The sequence below is a fragment of the Alligator mississippiensis genome, chromosome 16 (assembly GCF_030867095.1).
Source record: "Alligator mississippiensis isolate rAllMis1 chromosome 16, rAllMis1, whole genome shotgun sequence".
Lineage (NCBI taxonomy): Eukaryota > Metazoa > Chordata > Crocodylia > Alligatoridae > Alligator > Alligator mississippiensis.
The window spans coordinates 14,140,249-14,154,846 of NC_081839.1; the positions used below are offsets into that span (position 1 = coordinate 14,140,249).

Sequence of the window (14,598 nt, forward strand, 5' to 3'; positions counted from 1 at the left end):
TGAGGTCAATTGTCTTGCATTGCTGAGTCCATTTGCCTTGATATCAAAGCTTTCGTGTTTCAATTCCTTTCCCACGCTTTTCAGTTCTTTTCCCACACTCCGAAATGGCCTTCTTGGACATAAGCCTTGGCCTGGGGTGGGTTCATCAAGTTCCTTAAACATTGGTAGTGAATTGAATATAGGCAGTATTCTGTAGACTCTTTCTTTAGCCCTTTGATGTCGAGGCTGAGGAGGAGGGGTATGAGATAGAAGAGACAGCCAAGGAACATGAGTGTGTCTGCAAGTACCTGTCATCATTCTCAACGCTTCATTCAGTTGCTTTGTGACGATTAGATCACGTTGTGCATGCTTGTTCAGGAAAAGAAATCCATGCAGCTCTGCGCACAAGTGCTGTCCTTCAATCGAGTTGGGCGCTGTTTGTGCTGTGCGCTAGGGTGTGGACAGTCCAGGTTGCCAACCTCAGTTCTGGATTCGGACAGATCCCAGGCAGGTGACAAGACACAGGCTCTTTATTGTGCCTTTTCTAGTGCCCTCCACACACAGGAGAGGACAGTTCATCTGAAATAGGCTTGCTCGGGCATAATTGCAGCTGCCTAATCACACTCCTGTCTCAGTTCCAAGTACAAAATAACCATCGTACGGTCATTGTCTCGGTATGCAAAGGTCCGTGACGAGAGGCAGGTCCGTGACTAGGGGCTTCGGGTAATTGCTAGAGTGTGCCCCCGTTGCCACTCACCCATCACTGTGGGACTTGCTATTGAAGCAAGAGGCTTGTGCACGCCTTCTCTTAACGTGGGGATGAAATGGCACAACAGCAACCAGACAGTACTTCTCAGGAGGGAAACCTGAATCCCATGCCAAGGAAAACCAAGAGCACTGAGGATATCTTCTGCTGATGCCTACATCTGCCTCTGCCACCATCGTGAAATAGTCTTGCTTCGTCGGCATGCTCCACCATCAGTCACTTTTATCTTGATTTTTGGATCACTCTTAGCCTGGCAAGCTCACTCTTCACTTTGCGAACACGGGTGACCCTAGTAGAAGTACAGAACCGCAGACAGCATCGCTCTTGATGTCAACGATAGCAGACAAGCCTCTCTCCATCACATCACAGTTGCGATCCTTGTGAGGATGCCTTGGCAGGACAGACCTCTGCCTATAATCAAGAAAAAGAAAGCAGAACAAAAAGCCCGCATGAGTGAAATCCCCTGCGATTTCCACATCAGGACAATGAAGCCCTTTCTGCAAGGCACTTGGGTGGGCTCATTCTGTGCAGCTTTCTTCATGTCGCCATTGTTAGTAGCCAACGTATTGCAGACTACATGGACACAGACACTTTGCCCATCACTCTAAGCTTTGGGAAAGGCTCTTGTGGGGTTGGTGCTTGCAGGAGGAGAGGCCAGAACTGGAGCAGGATACTCAGCAAAAGAGAAAAAGTGAAAAACACAAGCTCCTCTCCCATGCCAGCCACAGCCTTCCCACTGTAAGCTTTGGTCACAGCTTAAACAGTGCCCCAGTGTCCCTCCCCAGCCCACTTGAGGGATGAATGCATGCCCGTGTGCAGGGTGGGACTGGCGGTGGCAGGGCTAACTGCCCTGCCCAAAGTCTGGCGCCTTGAGTTGCAGCACCCCACTATGACTGGGATTTCCTCAAACTGCCCATGCAGCAAAGTGCATGTGAGGGGAGAGCAAAACTGACAGAGGATCAGCCTAGACCCGCTGTGCTGCTTCAAGCTCTCCAGCCTACTTGGGAAGACCTGAGACACTGGGCAACACTCCCTCTCCCCAGCAGGTCCTGTCCTCCATGGTCACGTCCATGTTAGTATGTCAGCCTAGCAAGTACTGTATTTTTCAAAATACAACATACCCGCTTTCCAAACAAAAAACAAAAAACCAACACTGCTGGCAATCCCACTGCTTGTTACGTGCAAGCCAGAGGGTGAGAACAGTTCCTGCCAAAAGCAAAAGTCCACTCTTCATGTGATCTCCGGGGTGCGGAGCAATGAGTGGGCTCAGGCTCCGTACCGTGCTCCCCACTTAGGTACTACAAGTCACGATTTTTATTTGCACCATCCTGCCTGACTTGAATGTCACTCATTCTGTACGTGAACCTTTCCAGATGAAAAGACCAGTGTCGTTGAAACACACGCAGCATACTTTTGGGTCAGGTCAGCAGAAGCTTTTATTCAAAAGAAACTACAGCTGTAGGGGGGATTCCAAAGTGACATGGATTTCCCAAGCACTTGGAAGGGGTTCTCCCCCAAGAGCAAAATCAGGAGGCTTATATACTTTTTAACAGTCGCTTACAACTCACATGATCATATAGTGAAATTAACATGAAAAGCGGCTATGACATTACTTCATTACTTCTTTGCTGTAATCAGGATGGGAACTTATGGGGGAGGCGAGGTTAGTTCACAAACCTCCTTCTTGCACCTGGAAATCAGAGTTGTACATCCTTTTTGCTATCTTCAAGGCCGCGGTGAGTGAAGCAGTTGCAGAGGAGTGACAAAGAAAAACACTTTCCCTTATCTGTTCTACTGTACAGAGCCAGCAATTCTCCACAAAGCCGTTATGTCATCTTATAACTCAAATGATCAAAGTTTAAGGCATTTATTTTTTTCTGATTCCAGTCCCCACTTTGTGACTCTTTAGTCTCACTTTAGCCTTAAACTTCCATTCTCATGAGCCCCTCTATTTCCTCATGCAGCCTTTCATGTTTTCTTTCAATCTGCTCGCACTTTTGTAACACCATTATTCTAGACTCTGCTGTGGGTTTTCTTGCCTTGCTAAAGCTTCTGTTGTGGCTGAAATGTTAATTATGGCTAATTCCAATTCTCTTACTCCAAGCCACGGTATGAAGGCTCTCACAAATTGATGGAACCCAGAGTTTCTGGTAGCTAAGGGGTGTAGTGAGCATGTTTGTTATTACCCTGAAATAGAATAGTTTTCTGATAGCATACTGTTAGGTTTACAATAATTTGGATTATTAAGAACTATTAGCTTTACACCTGAATACAAGGCATGACCTGTGGCCTAGCAATGCGGCTGACCACAAGGCAGAATGATAGCTAGGCCTTTGCTTGTGTCATGTAATCATTTTAACTGTACCAAGCATTTTCTGAGTTAAAAAGTGGATCTGTGTCTGTGTGCTAAAAAAATCAGCTACAGCAAGAAATAAGATAAGACAGAGAAACCATTGTTCTGGGTATACTAGTTGCGTCCTTAAAAAGTATCTACTACTGTGTAAGGTTTTGCTAACACGTTATAATGTTACTGTTACTTAACTTTTAGCTTTTAATAAGTGCTAGTTCAGCTTAATAAAAATATGCTGTTACAAAGATTACAAAGCACCGCCCAAGTATTGCTTTTTGTTAACCATATAGTCTTGCTTTGTTATAAAAAATATAAAAGATCACCTCACCCTTGAGGGGGGGGCATTTTGCCTTTTGCTGGCTTTATGGTCTTTGCTCGAGCAAATAAACAGCTGTCTTTCTTTACCCGCGTTGTCTGTCAATCAAATTACAGCTAGACAACGGACCTTAGGGAGGTTTCTCCCACCACAATGAGGGTCCCCATCCTCAGGATTTGGAAGTAAAGTGGCTGGATTTAGAACTGTACATCGCTGAAGTTACACATTTTTTGCTGCTAACAGCAGTACTTCGTATCTGTTCAGACGCTGGTTAGAAAAATGTTGGGTGTTGTGTTGTAATAGGAGAGCTTTTATCGCAGGAGGCACTTGAACCACAGGAGGGTGTCCTAGCACTCTGACACAGAGAACGGCTGCCCTCGCTACAGGATCTAGCTGAGCAGAGCAGTATGCTATGGGACGGTTGGAAATTCCCCACGGCTGAGCTAAGACACCTGAAGCAATGCCTCGATTCTCATGAGTGAATAAGGTAAAGGGTCCCATCTGCACTTGCGTCTCAGCGCCACGGGGCACTCGCATAGATTTCCCAGTTACTCCCATCATTTTTTTTTCAGTTCCTGAGACCGCAATTCCCGCCCTTTTTGGAGAGTCTCCCAGTGAGGATAAATCTGCTCCCGTATCTGTAAGACACTTATACATTTTTCCTGCTACTTGAAGTGGGACATAAGGGGATGAAGGGGCACAGGTATACTCAAAAGATGAAGATTCCCCCAGATGCATCATGTGGAAGAGTCCCCCCTCATTTCATTGGGAGTCATCTATGTCCTGTTGCAAGCCTTGGATCCAGGGGTCTGTAGGATCGGTGCTTGCAGCCCAGTTATTTCCCAGGGTTCCCCCCTTTTTTCCTCCATAACTCTTCTTCAACCTGCGGTCGTAAACTCCAATCACAATACAATTTACCAAATAAGACACAGGTCTGCCGTTAAGCTTATTGATCATGCTTAGTTACTATGGGGGAAGTTGTGGGCACCTGAAGGTGCAAGCTGTGCTTCCTGTGTTGCTAGAGAAGGAAACCCTCTTCTCTGCGCACAATTTCTAACAGTGTGCAGATATAAGGACCAAGGCAGCTCCTATTTGGAACAGCTGAGAAAGGCGTAGGCCAGCGATCAGTGGAGAGGAAAGAGAGAGTGAGGGGTTTCAGCTCCTATCCAGGCTCTGCTGCTGGCTTGCTGCTTTTCTTCCCAGCTTTTCCACCTGCAAAGTGTGCTGGCTTGCAGGGCTGGAGGGGGCTTGATATTGGTGCAGCTCTTCAAAGACAAGAACGATCATGAGAATGATGCAGCGTCCTCGGACGTGTTTCTTCTCTGTCTTTTCAGTGTGCCACGTGGCGTTGATGCACTTGCATTCAACCGTCGGTCCTGCTGGATTGCTTTGCCCAGTTGAACATTAGGCTTTTGTACATCTCAGAAAATAAATGGAGTTTGCTGTTAGACAGCGCTGCTACAGACTTCTGAGTGGAGTCATTATCTGCCACCTATATCCCTTGTGAGGACTGAGCTCTCCTCCTTCCTCCGCGCTTGGACACAAGGCCATTTTTCATCCACCCTTGATCCTCCCGATCTCGTCTCATCCAAAATGTGGAAGAAGCAGCCATGCTAGACTTGTGAGCTTTCTCCTACAAACTTGCTCTGCCACGGCTGTGATTCACCTCAGATGGGATGAGAAGCTCAACAGTCTGCGTTGCAATTTGCTTTCCAAGGCCTGGAACAGCCTTGCCACGAGGCAGCTCCTGAAGAGGCTGGAGCGCTCCTCTGGTCTGTACGTGGCAGAGGGGAGGTGGGCCTGGGCTCCGTCTGGCTCCCGGTTCTCTGTTCCTACCATTAGTATTGCCAGAATTGGGGCTTTTGGTCTTTCTGTCCGTTCTGGCTGCGAAGACTGACTGGGTGCAGCCCCAGCCTGGCTCCCGGCCACGCTAGGCTCTAGTCCCTTCCTCCCCTCCTCCTCCTCCTCCTTTCCTGGGGCAGACAGCAGAAGCGAGTGGTGCTGGGAAGGCAGCAGGGCAGGTGGGCGGGCAGGAGGCAGGGGCGAGGAGGAGGCAGGGGGAGCGGGGCCAGGGCACTGGTATCTTGCGTGGTGGGGGAGCCAGGCTGGGGAGCTGGACCCTGGTGCAACTGCTTGCAGCATCCTGGCTGCCTGCCACAGCCGGCTCAGGTCCTGGGCGGGCCCCTGCTGCCCATCACAGAGCCCGGGCTGCTCTGAGCAGGCAGCAGGGAGGCTGCAAGCAGGTGCCCCAGGGCCCCTGCAACCTCGGCCTGGCTTGTTGCCAGCAGCGGGCACATGCAGGGCTCAGGGCGGATGGCGGGGAAGGGACTGCCTCTGCAGTCGCACTGCTGCAACAAGCATCGGGCCCTGTGCTGTTCCCCACCATCTGCTCCGGGCATGCCGACATCTTACAAGGTGAGGGAAGGGCCTGCATTGAGGAAGGGCCAAGGGGCTCACCCCAGCAGCCCCGCGGACAGCACCCTCACATCCAGGAGGAATTGCAGGCTAGAAAGGTTTATGCGGGTGGGTGGGACCTTCCCCAGCAGCCCATCAGCTCGGTGCCACAGACCCGGGGACCACATTACCTGCTGCCTCACTCCCAGTTGGGCACCGGGACCCATGCAGGATGTTTGTCCCACGGTGCAAAGTCTTCCGCGGGCCTGGCCCAGGCTGCCCTCTCCCTCGAAGGTGCCCGTGGAGATTTCTGCCATGAGCAGGATCGGGAGGCACATGCAGTAAGGGAGGATGCTCCATCATCAGCCCTTTCCCTCCTGCAGGTGACTGCTTGCCACCTTGTGCCAACGTGTGCCAGGGGGAAGGGTGGAGAGCATTCCCCAGAGAGGGTCTGGGGGTTACGGTTTGCCCAGAGCAGCTGAGGAAAGGGCATGGAGAGCGTGTCTCCTAGGACATGCCTTCTGGCACAGTCGGGCCAATGCGCGCCAAGGATGGAGGGGTCATTTGTGGCGTTTATAGTCTCCTTCTGGGCGCGCTGCTCGAGAAAGGCCATTGGCACTCTTCTTCCGCTGAAGTCCCGCTGTGCGTCGGGAAGGCAGGAGATGCGGCAGCTCCACCGCGCGGTGCCTCCCAGACTTTGCTCTGTGTCTGTGCAGGACAGTCTCTGTTTTCTCACCCTTCACCTCTGCAAGACCCCGGCAGGAGGCGCGGGAAAGCTCATCTCAATGGGTGTGTGAATGTGCAAAGCAGGTGTAACGCCCCCACGCACGCTGCGTTGTGCGTTGTGTGTGTGTGTGGGCAAGACGGCCCGGTTGTTCTGGCCACGTGCTCAGCACACGGCAGCCCGGGCCCTGCATCTGGGAAAATATGTAAAACCCTCTGGCCTCACTGGCAGATGAGTGAGAGAGAGGCTGGACTGCGGCACTCCTCATTGGACGAGGCTTGGGTGATGTCACACCAGGTACGGCATGCACGAACAGCTCAAGGTTTCTACCAAGGTTGCCACGTCCTCTTCTAATAAGCAGAAAACTGGGCTTGTTTTTTTTAGAAGTCACTTGACATTTTTGAGAGTCGTGTGTTGCGGTTTTTCTGGTTTGTTTGATTTGGAGGGTGCTTATTTGGGGCTTTGTTTTGTAATAGGTGCTAGTTTAAAACCGGTTGTAGGAGTGGTTGTGGTGACTGATCGGTGTCGATGTATATGCATGGCATTAACATTTTAGACTCATCCTATCACCCTTCGTGCTGTTGTGAAAACACCCCCCAATGCGAGGACTTTTCTGGCTCGCCCACTTGCCGCTTCGCAGGCCCATGGTCCGCGCTAGACGCCGTCTCGAGGCAGGGAAGGGGGATGTAGCAGCGCAGGTAAACGTGCAGAGGTCCCCGGGGGGTCGGACGTCGGCAGGTTGTGGCGTGTCACAGTTGCACCGTCCATGATGAGTGCACGAGTCTCCTCACCACAACTGAAGCCGACTTCCTACAGCTCCAAACACAAAACCTGCCACCACTGGCCAGTGCCCCCACCCTGCTCACCCGGGTCTAGCAGACGAGCGTGCCCAAGCACCTGTGGGGCACGTGCCTCACAAAACCTCTGTCTCCAGTCTCTCCAGCCTGATCCTGAGAGGGAACAACTGACAAACTCCCTGCAGAGCTGGCGCAGTCGCCTCCCCTGGGAATCTCAGTCGGAGACTGGGCGGTCACCTGGCCGGGCCCCCCTGAGCCCAGTGCAGGGGCTGGACCCGAAGACCTTGCCAGGTCCCTTCCGGCCCCTGACAACCGATGACACTAGGAGGTGGCAGTGCCCTGTGGTGTCCTGCCCAGAGGTCGAGCCAGGAGGAGGGTGCGCAGCTCTGGTGCAGCACGGGGTGTGAAGTGCCCCACCCCTGTGGAGGGGCATCAGGGGCAGGAGATGGAGGGGCAGGAAAGCAGGGCAGGGGAAGAGAGCTCTTGGCAGGGCAGGAGGGACCTGGGGGAGGTTTGTGGCCAGGGGTGTATTGCAGGGAGACGGGCACTGAGGGGTCAGGACGCGTGAGCACAGCTGGGACCCTTGCTTGCTGTGCTGCCGCCGGATCCCCCGTGCTGCACGCGCCACAGGTCCCTGGTGTCCTGAGCACCCTTTTCCCCTGGCACCCCTCCCCTTTGCCTGTGCAAAGCGCCCACATGGCTGCAGGGTCCCCGGGGCCGGTGCTGGCTGTGGGAAGGGCATGTTTCCCAGTGGGGAAGGGCAATGGGCCCCACGTTCAGGGGTGCAGGCAAGCCTGCTGCCGTGCTGCTGGGGCCGAGACACCTCCCAGGCCGGCCCGGGGGACGTGCTCGTGGTCGCGGGCGGCGGCGGCTGTGGCCAGGGGGGGAGGGGAGCCGGTGGGGCCAGCGCTCCCTGCGGCAGTGCCGGGCGGGCGGGCGGGCGGGGCGCGGTGTCGGCACTGCTGTGGATCAAAGCAGCTTTTGCCCCTGGCCCCGCACGCCCTGCCCCTCCTCCTGGAGCCCCGAGGAGCGAGGCCGGGCGGGGGTGGCCGGGGGGAAACTGAGGCAGGGTCCGGCAGGACGGGAGCCGTGTGTGGGGCGGGGGCGGAGTAAACGGAGGCAGGGGAGGCCGAGCAGGACGCTGCAGGGTCCGGGGCAGCCGGGGCCCTGCCTCAGTTTCCCCGCGGAACAGCCCCGCCCCCCGGGTCCTGCGGCAGCTGCTGCCACCAAAGGGTTAACGCGGGGCGGGGCGGCAGCAGGAGTGACGATGAGTGCCGTCCAATGACGTCACGTGTGTGACGCCATGGGCGGAGGCGGGACGCTGCAGCGGGGGGGGGGGGGGGAGGCGGGGCAGTGCACGGCTCAGGGGCTGCGGGGCAAGAGCTGGGGGTTGCGGTGCAGCAGCTTTGGGTGCAGAGTGAGGCGCATCGGCCTGCCTGGGCGGGCAGGGGTGCGGTGAAGGGGCGGGGCTGCGAGTGAAGGGGCGGGGCTCCGGCATGGGCGGGGCTGCGGGTCGGGAGCGCGGGGCACCGCGGGGCTGTGCGGGACGGGGCCTGCAGGCCCGGGGTTGGTTGGGGAGACTGAGGCTGGAGCTGGGGCGGGAGCACTGCTGGGAGCTGTGGGGGGTCTCCCCGGGAGCGGGTGCAGGGCTGCGGGGTTCAGGGGAAACTGAGGCAGGCACTGGAGGGGTGTCTCCTGGCCTTGGAGCAGCTCCGCCCCCTCTGTGGGTCCTGCAGCGGTTACTGCCACCAAAGGGTTAATGCGGGGCGGGGCGGCAGCAGGAGTGACTCCCACCTGAGGGTCTCTGATGTCACCTGGTGAAAGGAGCCAGGGCACCTGTGGGTGGGCAGTGCGGGGCACCAGTAGGGCTGGGGGGCAGGGGCTGCGGGTGGGGCGTGCGGGGCAGCGCGTGGCCTGGCGGGACATGGACTGCGGGTGGGGAGTGAGGGGCTCGGGGCGGGGGGGCTCTGGCAGGGCTGGGGGGCAGGGGCTGCTGATGGAGACTGGCAGGGGCACAGCTGGGGGAGCAGGGGTCGAGGGTGAGGGGCAGTGGCAAGGTTTGGTGGGGCAGGGGCTGCGGGCGGGAGTGGAGAGGTGCCGGGCGGGAGGCCCCACTGGTGTCTGGGGCTGTTGGGCCACGCTGCACAGGCCAGCCCTGCCTGGCCGTGGGTGGGGGCTGTGGGGTGCGGGGCCCAGAGCAGGGCACTGTGGGGGGCGGTGGGGGGGCTGTCCCCTGTGGGTGCCGTGGGGGAGGGGAGTGGGGGCAGTGGAGGCACCTAAGGGCAGGGCCCTGGGCTGTGCTGGGTGCAGGCGGGGGCTGCAGGGCCTGGCAGAGGCCGGGCAAGAGTGAGGAGGGGGGGTTTGGTTGGGTGTTTCTGGTCCGTGCAGCCTGTGCGGGGCAGGAGGGGAGTGAGGACGAGCCCGAGGCTGCTGTGCGTGGGGACAGTCGGGGGCACAGCTGGGCAGACCTTGGGGCAAGGGCAGGGGCATGGTCCCGTGTCTCCCATCCTGTGGTGACGTCCCTGCTGTCTCCTTGCCCGCAGGCCCCGCAGACCGGACGCTGTGGTGCGGCACCATGTGTGAGCGTAGGGGAGCGAGAGCCCAGGCCCTGGTGCGGGGAGGCCTGTCCTGGTGGCTGTGCTGGAGCCCGTGGCAGCCGTGTCCCTTCCCTTGGCAGCCCTGCTGCAGCCTGAGGTGAGGCTGGGGGATCAGGACCCAGGGGGGCATCAAGTAAGGGCTGAGGGGGCAGGAAAGGTCCCTGACATTGTCCCTCCTGGGATGGGCTTGGGGGTGTCCCCACGGTGGTCGGCACCACAGGCAGTAAAGCAGCAGCTGCAGGAGGAGCTGGTCCAACAGTGGGAGACCCGGGGACAGGAGATGATGCACACTGTGCAGCCCCCTTCCCTAGGCCGATTCCCTCAGAGACCCCCAGCTGCACCGCGGATGAGCTCCCCGCCCCAGAGACCTGGTGTCAACACTGCCAGGGCCACCGCTACCTAGAAGCCAAGGGGCCGCGGGACGTTTGGAGGCGCCTGAGGGAGCTGTGTCTGCGCTGGCTGTGGAGGCCGGGGGAGAGGGAGGAGTGCCATGTCCCAGCCAGCACAGCAGACTGCTTCCCTTCAGTTTTTCTTGTGCCGTTGCCATTCCCTTGTTCTCCCTGGGACTCTTGCTTTCCTCCTCCTGCTCCCTCCATGCCTCTTCAGTGACCTTCAGGTGCAGTGTGCCACATGGGCCACAAAACTGAAAAGCCTGTAATATCAACCCTGGGGACTCGCCCTGCTCTCCTAAGTGAAAAGGTCACATAGGTTTCCCGCTTCTGAGCCTCTCTGTAGCAAAGGGTGCTCACACTGAGCCCCTCAAAATCTATACCTTAGGACGCTAGATCCTTTCGAGGGAGCCGGGGGTACCACACCTATCAGCACCATTAGGTGGGCAAATCTGATTCGCAAGATGCACCCAGAGATTTCAAACAGAAATCCAGAGTTGTGGTCTTTTTGAGTTCTTTGCAACAGAAAACTGCTGGGTTTTTTTTTTCAGTAGTTAGAGTGAAAATGAAGAGGTGATGTTTTCTGAGGGGTTCCTCCGATTGATCCAGGTTGAGAACCACTGCATTAGCTACATCCAGTTCAATTCGCTACCTCTGTAGTGACCATTTCTGCCAGTGCTGGAGCAGGGTCTGGGCTAGATGGACCGTGGGTCTTTTCTTCTTCTGCCCCTTTCAAATCCCTGATTTTGGAGCTTCTTAATTGCTTCCATCATGTTTATTTTTTGGTTGCTGATGGCAAGCCCCTTCCCCATTTTATATGCACACCTCAGCTCCCTATTCTTGCCCCACAAACTTCCTCCCCTCCCGAGTACTGCATGCACGTGATGTCAATGTGTTAATGCATGAGGGAATGTAATCATGAACTACCAGGGCAGAGGAAGATCTTAGGTGAACAGAAATGGTATAACAAATAAAGTGAACGAATGAAAATACATACTCTGCAGTCCATATTGTTCTTCTAACTAATAATATACATGAACAAACTGCAGAAAGATCTTGGGCCAAGCAGAAGGTCTCTGAAACATCATCAGCATGAGTATATGGCAGTCATTTACTGTAAAACCCCACAAGTAGATGGCACCTTGTTTTTAATGCTTGTTCTATTTGCAGATGTACAAGACACTTAATCTTCGTATTGTTCTGCTTGGAACTGAGACGTGGACAGAAATGGACATTTACTCATTGGCTGGACCATGCTTTTCACTTTTTTACTCCATGGACTAGATAGTTCCTTAAACCCTGCATACATTTTGACCATGCACAATTACTCCTGTAAGGTACTCTTTCATTTTCATATGGCTGTAGATCAGGCTTGTCCAACACGCGGCCTGCCAAGCCATTTTATCTGGCCTGTGGCAGCAGCACTGCTGCCGCAGAGCACAGCCGCAGTGGCAGCGCACATTCCTCCACTTTTATGAAAGCTTTAAAAGGCATTTTAATTTATGTAACCAAACTTGCTGTTTCCAATATTGGGATGTTGTGGTTTTGCATCTGAAACGAGGAGAGTTCAGACTTTCTGTGCCTGCAGAGCTGGCTTTGTTTCTTTGAAGGAATATAAGAACTGCCCCACCACGCTATACAAGCCGTCTCTCTAATCCAGGGCTGTCAAAAATACAGCAGCATGGGTCCAGCCTTCGGAGCCATGTGGTCTGGCCTGCGGGTCTGGGTCCTGGGTGGTGGGGTGAGCAGTGGCAGCATTAATATCCACAGCTTCGGGAGTTGCCGCTCGTCCCACTGCCAGATTCCCAGCCTCGTGGGCTGGATCCAGAGCGCAGCGCTGTGTCGCGTGGCCTGCAGGGCTGCTTGTGGACCAAACGTGATGTCAGGACAAGCAGCGGCCAACGTGGCTCTAGGAACCAGAGCAATTAATGCTGCTTGACCCACCACCACACTTCTGCCCTGCGAGCAGCCCTACAGGCCAGATGACGCGTCTCCACTCTGGATCCAACCTACTCCGGCACCCCTGGGGCAAGGTGAACGCGATACCCCTGCTTTAATCCAACACTGAAGATCACTGGACATTTCTGAGGAAAGGGCAGGACCTGTGCAGTTATGAGTGGCTTCTTCCTAAGGAAATGGTTACTTTTTAATCCCCACTTAGATAACCTTGGGTTATACCCTAAAGCAGGCTTGTCCAACATATGGCCCAAAGGGGGCCGCTTCTCGTGTGCTGCTGGGGATGAGAGGAGGAGTCTGGCCGGGTCTGCACCGGCCAGCAGAAGCGGCGGTGGAGCCGTGTGCCGCTCGGGACGGGACAAGCCTGCACCGGTCAGTCCCGAGCGGCACGCGGCTCTGCCGTTGCTTCTGCTGGCTGGTGCAGACCTGGCCGGCTTCCTCCTGTCCCCGGCAGCACATGGGACGCTGGCTTCAGCTGCATGCTGCTTTTCCTGGCCGGTGCCGACCCGGTTCTGCCCAGGCGGGTCCTGCAGCACCGTGTCAACCCAGGCATGCATGCCTGTCAACGAGCACTTTCTGTCTGAGCACTTTCGTCCCTTCGGTGGGCTCATTCAATGCTCTCCCTTTGCATGACATGACAGTCATTGTCATTAGTTCTCCCCTTTGTACATTGAATGAAGTTGCCAAGCTGCTGGGGACAAAGAGGGACAAGACATAGCAAAGACAAGATGTAACCAAGAAACCCCCAGAGCAATATCTCACTGCTTGGTCACATCCAGGTCCCTGATGGCTTCAACTAACACGACCACACTCACCGCTCCACACGCTAAATAGTTACAACAGATTGTTATTGCACCATCGACCATGTGTTAATATTACTAATTTCACTAAGGTACGAAAATCCACTAACCAAAGCAGTAAGGCAAGCGGTAATAATGTCATGTCATGTCATGTCATGTCATATACTTCCCTGAATGCCTGTGCTGAAATGTCTAGAGGTAAAAACAATGTTACTATATAGCCAACCTCTTGAGCACCTCAGTCTTCAGGAAACAACAATCTATCTCCTAACTGCTAAAAGATTTAAAGTGGCCTTCGGTATACGTATAACTGACTAATGACACCTAATTAAAGACTCCTTGTACAATTAAAGTAAAGAAACCCTGGATTTGGCTTCTTAGGTAATTAGCCCAAGAGTCCTCCTCTTCAGTAACAGCGGTTGTGAAGGCTTAGCAGCTGCCTGCTAAGCGGCCTCACAAAATGGAGGGGACGCTGCCTCTCGGCATTGCACAAAATGGAGGGGACGCTGCCTCTCAGCAGCCTCACAAAATGGAGGGGAAGCTGTCCCTTCAGTGCCTCTGGACTCCAGCAGCTGTATCTCACTACCACAATACGGCACAACTAATTAAAGAAATAATAAATAAATAGACACAGAAACATCTTCTTCAAGAAATCGTCACTCTCTCCCTTCATGTTAGATCAGGACAAGATTGTCATTCCATGTGTCTGAAGGACAAATGAAGCGTTTCTCCTTTCCCTCCAACTTTACGGGAAAAGTTGTGCAGTATTTCAGATCATATTTGACACCTGATATATGAAGCACTTCCCTTAATTCTTTGCTGCTCAGCTGTTTCAAGAAAGCTGGAAATAGTGAGATCTTATGAAGGGGAGGAGGGAGGAACCAGGAAACTATAGGTCAGTTCGTGTCAACACTATCCTTGGGAAAACTCTAGAAAAAGTCATTAAGGATCACATTTATGGGAGCCCAGCAGGGGACATGATGCTGAAAGGAAATCATCATGGATTCATTGCAGGCAGATCCTGCCTGAATAACCTGGTTTCTTTTTATGACCAGGTCGCAATATGCTTAGACGCAGGAGTCGAGGTAGATGTCATCTACCTAGGCTTTAAGAAGGCCTCTGACACCGTATCTCATTCTGTTCTCGTAAATAAACTGAGCGGCTGTGATGGAGATGACTACACGGTCAGGCGGGTGGCAAATTGGCTGAGGGGTCGCACCCAGAGAGTGGTGGTGGACGGGTCGATATCGACCTGGAAAGATGTGGTCGGTGGAGTCCCGCAAGGCTTGGTCCCTGGACCGGTGCTATTCCATGTCTTCATCATTGACTTGGACGAGGGCGTGGAGAGCACCCTGTCCAAGTTCACAGATGATACCAAATAACGGGGCAAAGTTAACACACCAGAGGGTAGGGAACGGATCCAGGCAGATCTGGACAGGCTGGAAAAACGAGCAGAAAGAAATAGGATGCAGTTCAACAAAGACAGGTACAGAGTGCTGCACCTGGGCAAAGAGATCCACCAACCCACGT

General features: G+C 54.5%; 1 long non-coding RNA gene across 3 annotated transcripts; it reads left to right on the plus strand.

Annotated features, from left to right (window-relative positions):
* Positions 1-8,672: 8,672 nt before the first annotated feature.
* On the plus strand, positions 8,673-13,709 carry LOC132246453 (uncharacterized). Of its 3 annotated transcripts, none has more exons than XR_009457743.1 (3): positions 8,673-8,736; positions 9,870-10,020; positions 11,483-13,709. It is a non-coding gene; the product is annotated as an uncharacterized LOC132246453 (long non-coding RNA). The 3 variants fall into 3 exon arrangements; XR_009457741.1 differs by having other exon boundaries at positions 8,691-8,776; XR_009457742.1 differs by lacking the exon at positions 8,673-8,736 and adding an exon at positions 8,830-8,892.
* Positions 13,710-14,598: the final 889 nt, after the last annotated feature.